Source organism: Microtus pennsylvanicus, chromosome 3 (genome assembly GCF_037038515.1).
Source record: "Microtus pennsylvanicus isolate mMicPen1 chromosome 3, mMicPen1.hap1, whole genome shotgun sequence".
Classification (NCBI taxonomy): domain Eukaryota; kingdom Metazoa; phylum Chordata; class Mammalia; order Rodentia; family Cricetidae; genus Microtus; species Microtus pennsylvanicus.
Genome location: NC_134581.1, coordinates 129,943,161 through 129,952,243, shown reverse-complemented (window position 1 = coordinate 129,952,243; position 9,083 = coordinate 129,943,161).

The following is a 9,083-nucleotide window of genomic DNA, read 5'->3' as shown; positions in this document are numbered from 1 at the left end:
CAGCTGCAGCTGAATTCGCCTAGGGATGAACAAGGCCTTTGACATGGTGAGAGCATCGCCTGAGAGGGGGTCAACGGTCACCTGGAACTCTTCCCCCAGGGCAGCTTGGTACCTGTGGTGAGGATCCATATTCAATGGAATATCTCCTGAGCAATACGTGAAGGGCTGTGGTTACGCCAACTATTTTTTACTATCTGAGGGACTACTTCAGTTTTCTGGAATGTCTCTCTCTCCACAGACAATTCATATTGGTGTTTATTTGCAGTCCATAGACATTTTTATATATGTCATATGCTTGACCGTATTTACCTTCACATTCCTACCTCCCTGTCATTCTCCTTATTCCTTTGGAAAATCCCTCTTCCACCCTTTTCCATACCCACCCAAGGATGAATCATGTATCTCCATAAAATTCAGGATCCACAAATGAGGAAAAACATATGTGGTTTGTCTTTCTGAGGCTGACTCATTCCATTTAATAGGATAATCTCCAGTTGCATCCATTTTTCCTGCAAATGACATCATTTTTTTATGGCTGAATAAAATTCCATAGTTCACACAGACGATATTCTCTGCATCCATTCATTTCATGATAGGTGTTTTTGTTACTTTTCTACCACAGTGACCAAGGCAACTTGTAGAAAAAAATTTATTTGGAGCTTACCATTTCAGAGGGTTAGAGTCTGACCATGATGGCAAGGAACATGATAGCAGACGTGCGGACATGGTGCTGGAGCAGTAGCTAAGAGCTTGCATATAGAGACGGTGACCGCCGGGCGGTGGTGGCGCATGCCTTTAATCCCAGCACTTGGGAGTCAGAGGCAGGAGGATCTCTGTGAATTCGAGGCCAGCCTGGTCTACAAGAGCTAGTTCCAGAACAGGATCTAAAGCCACAGAGAAACCCTGTCTTGAAAAACCTAAATAAATAAATAAATAAAGACAGTGACCATGAGGCAAAGGGAGAGAAAGAGAGGGGGGGGGGGAAGAGGGGGAAAGAGAGAGGGAAAAGGGAGAGACAGGGAGAGTGAGAGGGGAGAGAGAGAGGGGGAAGAGAGGGGGAGAGGGAGAGAGAGGGAGGTAGAAAGAGAGGGAGAGAGAGGTAAAAAGGAGAGAGGTGGGAGGGAGAGGGGGAAAGAGAGGGAGAGAAGGGAAGGAGAGGGAGAGGGGGAAAGGGGGAAGGTAGAGAGAGAGGGGAGAGAGAACAGAGGGAGAGACAGGGAGAGGGAGAGAAAGATGTAGAGAGAGAGGGAGGAGAGGGAGTGAGGGGGGAGAGGGAGAGAGAGAGAGGAGAGAGAGAGGGAAGAGAGAGGAGGGAGAGGAGAGAGGAGAGAGAGAGATGCAAACACCACAACTATTGGGGGCTTTCAGTGATGTCTGTTTATCAGGAGTGGCATAAGAGGCATATCTCTAGAATTTCTTATCTGTCCAATCTTAAACTGTAAGTGACTCATAAGGGGCAATATACAGTCATTTACAAATGCTATGCTTTCCCTTACACCTTACTCTCCTGTGGTTAAACATTGTCAACTTTATGAAAACTAAGCTACTGGGGATTTTTTTAAACCTTCAACCTCTCCGGGTGTCTATGGGATGATTATTCTTCATTGCACTCTATAACCTCTGAAGAATACAAAAAAAGGGAGGAAGGAAAGGAGAGGAGGAGGAAGGAAGAACAAGGAAAGGAATGGGGAGGGAAGGAAGGAGGGAGAAAGACTGAGAAAAAGAAGAAAGTTAATATGCTCAAAGACATTAATCGTCTGGCTAGAGACAGATGCAAACATGGCTGTCTTCATCATCCTCTCATTGCATGGCCCATGAACACCCATCTGGGGTGAGTGCTACCCCAGACACTTCATGTGCTATATCTATTTCATACTCTTGATGACTCTTTGGAGGAATCCCTTGGAGCCAGGCTTAGAGATGAGAAGACTGATCTCCACGGTGGCCCCCAGCTCGGCAGTGGTGGGATCATTGCTGCACACTGAGGTCTGCCCAGCTCCAGAGCACTGGGACCTGGCTTTACCCAGTCTGACAGTGGTGGACTGCCAGAACATGTGATTTTTCCAGAGTTGCTCATTGCCCCCATGGTGAAGATTCAAAGCCAAGTACAGGGACTAATTGCCAGCTAAATTAATAGAGACAGAATCAGTCACAGCATGGAGTAGACTCCATTGGGACTACTGCGGCTATGCATTATGTTGAAATGTGAATTGTGTGTAATTCTCACGCTCGTAATGTGGTCCGTGTGGGAGCAGATTGTAGACATGTAAAGTATCTAGCAGCCATGCAGTGTGTGAATTGTTACTACATTGTAGTGGTTCTCAATCCATGGCTCACGAATCCTTCTGGTTGTGGGGATTGAGGACCCTTCACAGGTGTTACATTTCAGATATCCTACATAGCAGTTACTTACATTATGATTCGTAACAGTAGCAAAATTACAGTTATGAGGTAGCAACAAAAATAATTTTGTGGTTGGGGTCACCACAGCATGAGGAACTGTATTGAAGATTTGCAGCATTAGGAAGGTTGAGAAGCACTGGATTAGAGAATAGAGCAGACAATACTGAGCCTTCCTACAAGGCTCGGTATGGATTTTTGGAATACATTAAATTTGAGCATATTATTATTTTTCTCTCTCTCATTTCTGGCTGCCACCTAGGTAGAAGTGGAAATGGATTCCTGACCATCCAAAACGTCCTATAGGAAAGCATGTATGTAGTCTTTCACATGACCAACATTTACAAGGCTCTACTAAATATGTGATCAAGTCTTAGATACTGGGCACACACAAACGGAAAGGCACAGCTTCAGTTTTGCTTCCGATGTGTTGCTCTTTGACCTCTCCTTCCCGTGTTGGCTTTTCTTTCTTACTGTGTGTGTGTGTGTGTGTGTGTGTGTGTGTGTGTTTGCACTATTTGTGAGTGTTACAGCTCTGAAGGGAAAGGTATCCTGACTTGTCAGGAAGTCAGCTGATATACATGAACCTGGGGTGCAGTGGGGGATGGTGCCCCCCACAGGATGCAGCAATCCTGCTCCTCTCCCAGAGAGAGTGGTTACAGCAGAGCGCTGCTCTGTTCCCTTAAGGGAACATCCTAGCAGGGGTATCAGTTTCTTCTGCTCTGCTCAGCTCCCACTGAAGATGTTACTTCTGCTCCACTCTGCTAAAGAAGAAGCCCCTGCAGAAATGTAGCAATCTCCTCCGACAAAAAGTTACCTTTTCTGCGCCACTCCGTAGGGAGTTTTCCAGCCGATATAACTATTTCTTCTGTTTTTTTTTTTTCTTTTCTTTTTCTGCTCAGCCCCCTTAAGGGACCTTCTCAGCAAAGTTCTGCTCTGGCAAAGGAAGATCTACCCAAAAGTCTTTTAAGAAAGAGATTTTTTTTGGGGGGGGGGGAGGAGGCCAGGAGAGTGACTGCCTCTGCCAGGGTGAGATAGGAAGCCCCAAACTGAACAGGCAGAGGGGCTTATATAGGGCTTCTTAGGGGCAGAGGTTTCCCAGGGAGAAGTTTTTCTGCTCAGGGATTGGCTGGTTTTCCTACTCAGGCACTGGTTAGTTTAGTTGGTCAGGGGCAGAGTTGACTCTGGTTTCAGGGCCAAACTGTGTTTTTCACTGGCCCGTTTTAGCCTTTTGGCTCTATTTTAAGGGCTAAGATATATTTCTTTTATTGGCTCTGATTCTAGGGCCAAAGTGTATTTCTTTTGCTCTGGTTTCAGAGTCAGGGTGTGCTTCTTTGGTTCTGGGTTCAGGGCTAAAGTGTTTCTCTCACTGACCAGGTTATCAGATCCAGGGTGTGTTTCTTTCTTAGGCTGTAGCTTCAAGGTCCTTGCTAGATTTGGCGCTCAGAGATTGGTTGGTTTCCTGCTCAGAGATTGGTTAGTTTTTCTGTCCAGGGATTGGTTTTATGTTCTGTTGGTCAGAGACAGAGTTGGCTCTGTTTTTAGCTCCAAGCCGTGTTTCTTTCTCTGGCCCTTTTTAACTTTTTGGCTCTAGTTTTCTTATTTTTAAATATTTTTTCACTGATTCTTTGTGAATTTCATACCATACACCCCAATTCCACTCATTTCCCAGTCCTTCCAGGTCTGCAGTCTGTGACTGCAGTTCCATGGTGAGAGGGCTTGCTTCACATGTGTGAGGCCTTGAGCTTGATTCTTGGTCCTCACACAAAACAAAACAGGACAAAATGAAGCCTCCCCACCCCACCCCAACATTGACATACCTAAGAATGACCAAGCACTTTGTTCATGTAAACAACTCCATTTTTGGCTATCTCTGGAAAATCTTGGTGACTTGCTATTACTTAGCTTCATGTGGGCTCTGTTGTAAAGGTCATGAAAATATCACCCAAGGAACATGCCCAGAGAAAGGCTGACTAAAGAAAATGGAAGTAACACATTTATGCTACTGCGATGTGGGGTGCCCTTCTGTATGCTATGAATATGTTTTTATTACCCTTGGTTAATAAAGAAGCTGATTCGGTATATGGCAGGGCAGAATATAGCCAGGATGGAAGAATAAAGAGAGAGTCAAGGAGATGCCATATTGCTGCCGACAGAGTCAGATGCCCAAACCTTACTTGGTAAGCCACAGCCTCGTGGCGATACACAGAATAATAAAATGGGTTAATTTAAGATATAAGAGTTAGTTAGTAGGAAGCCTGAGCTAATAGACCAAACAGTGTTGTAATTAATATAGTTTCTGTGTCTGAGCAGTCAGGAAACAAATGAGCAGCCTCCGTCTACACTACTGCAATGGTTTCATTCAAGGTCTCGTGAGGACTGTCGTGCCACGTTCTTCCCATAAGACATCAGGAGAGAGACTGAGAGAAAGCAGGTGACAGGGCATGCTGAAAATCAAAACACAGAACACTTGCTGAGGCTTCAGAAAACGTCACAGGTACGTTTGTTTTTGGGTGGCAGTTCACATGAGCTCTTGAATCTTCGCTTCCAGTTTTTGTTCATCAGCTCCATGAAATTCATAAATCTGTTTCAAATACACAAAGGCACAGAAGAGTTTATTGACACAAGCGCTGCAAAGACATCGAAGTGTCAAGGAGTTCTGTGTCTGATTGAATAGTTGTTTCTCATTTCCATAATTTCAGAAGCTGTTCAAGTATTAATACACATTAAATAGATTAAATCCCTGACCTTTTATTTGTTGCAAGACCAGGTACACTCAGGTGGTCACTCTTTCAAAATGAGTGATATGAATATTTCTCCAGGTCTCTGTAATTCTTCTTAACATATGACCTAAAGTGTATGACACTACTGGAGATGAAGAAGCCCAATCCTTGAAAAATTAGAGCTTTTGATATATTGGCATTGAGGGCTTCTTCAGTTATATACATAATTTTCCAAAACTAAAAGTCCTTTTGTGACTTCTGCCCAGATCATGGTGGTATAATTGATTCTAAGAAGTGCGTGTTTTACACATTTCTGCCAACCCCAACTCAACTTTATAGTGGATGGTATATTTTAATTGGAACTTTTTTTAGTAGTATATAAAATAATGTCTCTCTCTTTCTCTTTTCTACACAGGTCTTAGGTAGCCAACACTGGCCATAAAGTCCAGTCCTGATCCTTCTGCTTCCACCCACAAAGTGCTAGGATTACAGGCATACAGTGAACCCTACCTGCTGTAACACCTTTCAAATAGCTCTCTCATGTTTGGGTTGGGGAGACAGCTCAGCTGGTGAGGTGTTTGATACACATGCATGAGGTATTGCGTTTGAGTTCCTAGAACCCAACTAAAGAGTCTGGTGTGGTGGACTGTGTGTGGTGATAATCCCAGAGCTGCGGAGGTGGAGGCAGGTGGATCCCCTGCTTTTGATGTCCATATAATTGGTGATCTCCAATGAGAGACCCAAAATCACCAAGACGGACGGCTCCTGGGGAGCCATGCTGAGATTGTCCTCCGGCTTCCAGAGGCACTTACATACACTCATATGAACACACGAAATAAGCACCTAACAGTTATTGAAATAAGGACGTCAACCTGTCCTTTAAACCCACCACCACGTCAACACTAGGTGTATTAGTTATTGGGATCCAGGGAAGAATGTAAGTAAACTGAGGTAAGGAGCAGGTGAAGAATTGAGCTTCTGGTAAGGTTGGAGTAGGGACTGGAACATTCTAGAACAAGCCTCTGTGCTCGGTGTGCTGCAGAGAAGTAGCCGTCCCCACACCTCTTGTTCCTGCTTCCCCCACTCAGCATCTTCCCCTCCAGGCCTGCTGTTTTATTGACTCCTTGAATGCCAGCCCCAGGTGTGGGTTACGTCCATCTCCATCTCATTTCACTTACCTTCCTAATCTCCATTCCACGTCTGAGACAGCACAGTGTTCTTTTGAGTCTCGAGAATAGAGGGACCTATGTGTGGGTGCAGAATTTCACGGTTTATCTGAGTTGCCGGTCTGTAGCCATCTCCTCATAAACAGGGGGAGGAAGGTATCAGAAGGGATCTGCCAACCAATCTCCCCTTCAGGGCTGGGGAAAGCTCAGTCGGCGAAATGTTTGCCTAACATGCACAGAGTCCTGGCTTTGAACCCGGGCACCTCATCAGCCAACTGTGGTGGTTACACTTGTAACCCCAGCATCCAGGAGGCGCAGAAGTTCAAAGTCATCCTGAGCTTCTTAGTGAGTCTGGAGTCAGCCGAGGCTACATTGGACATTGTTTGGGGGCGGGGAGTTCTTCCTATTATTAGGATGGCAACCAGAGAGGGTGCCTCTGGGGCCCGAAGGGAGATTCACTATGGGGTCTTAAAGGGACTTTGTCCCTTGTCTCAAATCAGAGCTGGAGTGGAAAGCAGGCTGTGAGAGGTTTTGGATTCCACTTTACTCTGTTTTTCCAGTGGGAGCTCAAGGGCGGGAATCATTATGCAAGAGCAGTGACTTCCTCCTAAACCTCTTTTGGATTTTATGTCCAAGGATCCTCCTAAATCTTTATCTTTTCTTCTTCTATAGGGGAGTCAGATGCAATTGGAGGTAGGAGTGAGACCATGGGAGGCAAACAGAGCATCCACAGGGAAAAGATGGCGTGTCTGTTCCCATGACCACCACCTAATTCCAGATGGCCTTCTGGACTCCCTAGGCTCCCTTAGAAGATATTTCTCTCATCTCTTTAGAGATATACTCAGTGGATCATGTTTTCTCTGATTTATTTTAGCCTACTTCTTACTTCAAAGGACAGTGAGAACTCGGAAAAAAAATAAAAGAGGTTGGGGCAGAGAGGACTCGCTAACTGGAAAAAGCTGTGTCTCGTAGTGGGATGGTATAAGCTATGGATTACAAAAAAATGGCGCACAGATCTAGAGGGGGTGATTTCTGTGATTATGGGGTTATGAGATTCCTTCTATAGCCACCAAGAGCAGCCGGGAGCAGTAAGTGCCACGGCTACTGTCGAATCTGACGTCTTTCTAGAGATACATTCACTCCTCCACAGGGGATTGTCACCCACCCTATTACGTGAGCCAGAGCTGCACAAAATTCCGTGTTGTGTAACCATTCCCAGGCACCATGCCTGCCTCTTACATTATGATATGCTCAAAAGCAACCTTAATTCTGAATCCTTTCACAATGAGTTGCTTTTGCATATTTTTTGAACTTTACAAGTAGAATTCTACAGACTGTATTCTTTCTTAAAAGAAAAAAATTATTAATTTTTGTATTTTATGTACCTTGGTATTTTGCCTGTATGTATGCCTGTGTGAGGGTGTTGGATATCCTGGAACAGGAGTTTCAGACAGTTGTGAGCTGCCGTGTGGGTGTTGGGAATTGTACCCGGGTCCCCTGGAAGAGCAGCCAGTGCTTTTAACCACTGAGCCATCTCTCCAGCCCTACAGATTGTATACTATGTCTGACTGTTTTTACTCAGTTTCATGCTCACAGTGTTTCTCTGTTCGGCAGTGGTCTGGATGTGTTTCAGTATTCCTTTGCATGAGTCTAACATAATTTACCCACTTGCACTCTGGGGAATGATGCTGCTGGGGACATTCTTGTCGGTGTATTTGTGGGTGACATGGAAGAGATCCTTTCTGCTGTATACATAAAGAATGGACTTACAGGGCTAAACTTTAATAGGAGTCCTCTTTCTCTGTTTTTTTCTCTCTTTTCTCCCCCTCCTTTCTTAGAAAGGATCTTATGTAATGCAGGCTGGTCTTCACTATACAGAATTGCCAAGGACAACCACAAATTGCTGTATGTACAACCACACTCAATTTATACCATTCTGGAAACTAACCGAAGGCTGGCTAGGCCAGCATTCTGCCAACCGAAGGACAACAACAGTCCCCAAAACTGACTGTCCCAGCAAAGGATGGGTGTTCTGGTTGCTCCACATCCTTGATGTTTGGTATCACCAGTTTTTGTCATGTCAGCCATTCTGGTGGCTTTAAGGGACATTACCTTTGTTTCCTAACTGGCCACCTTTAAAATGGACTATAGCAATAACCACAAAGCTTTCTCTGTAGTTGTAGGTTCCAGTTTGGAACTCTCACACAAACTAGCTTTCATTAGAATTGAGTTCTGTTATACTCAGTTTTGGCCACTGAAGTGTGAGTTTAAGACTCTGGATTGTATTAAATCCAGAATAAAGTGTCCCCTTCCTTTTCCGGGTTAGTGGTAACTGTCACTTGACAGAATGGAGAAGCACTGGAGATGGCTTGGGGCACGCCTGTGAGGGTTACTCTGATTAGGAAGCCCACTCTCTGTAGATGGCTTCGTTTGCTGCCATCCTGGGCGGTGTAAGTGAGGAGAGAGAATCAGCTGTTTGCATCCACCCCCTGGCCTCTTCTTCTGACTGCAGATGTGAGCTAGCCGCTGTGAGCTCTTAGTGCCTTGCCTTCCCTGCCACAAGGGGTTATGCCTGGAATTGTAAGTGAACCCAAGTCCTTTTTCTCTTGGTTGACCTTCTCAGGGCATTTTGTCGCAGTTTCACAACAGGGACTAAGACACCTTCTTTCCTGCTTTCTTGCCAGCCTTTCCTCTGCTCCCTTCCTTCTACTTTCCTTTGTTATCCTAGAGAACTGAACCCAAAGCCTTCCCACATGGCAGGCATGAGCTCCATCACCACGCTGCATCCTCAGCA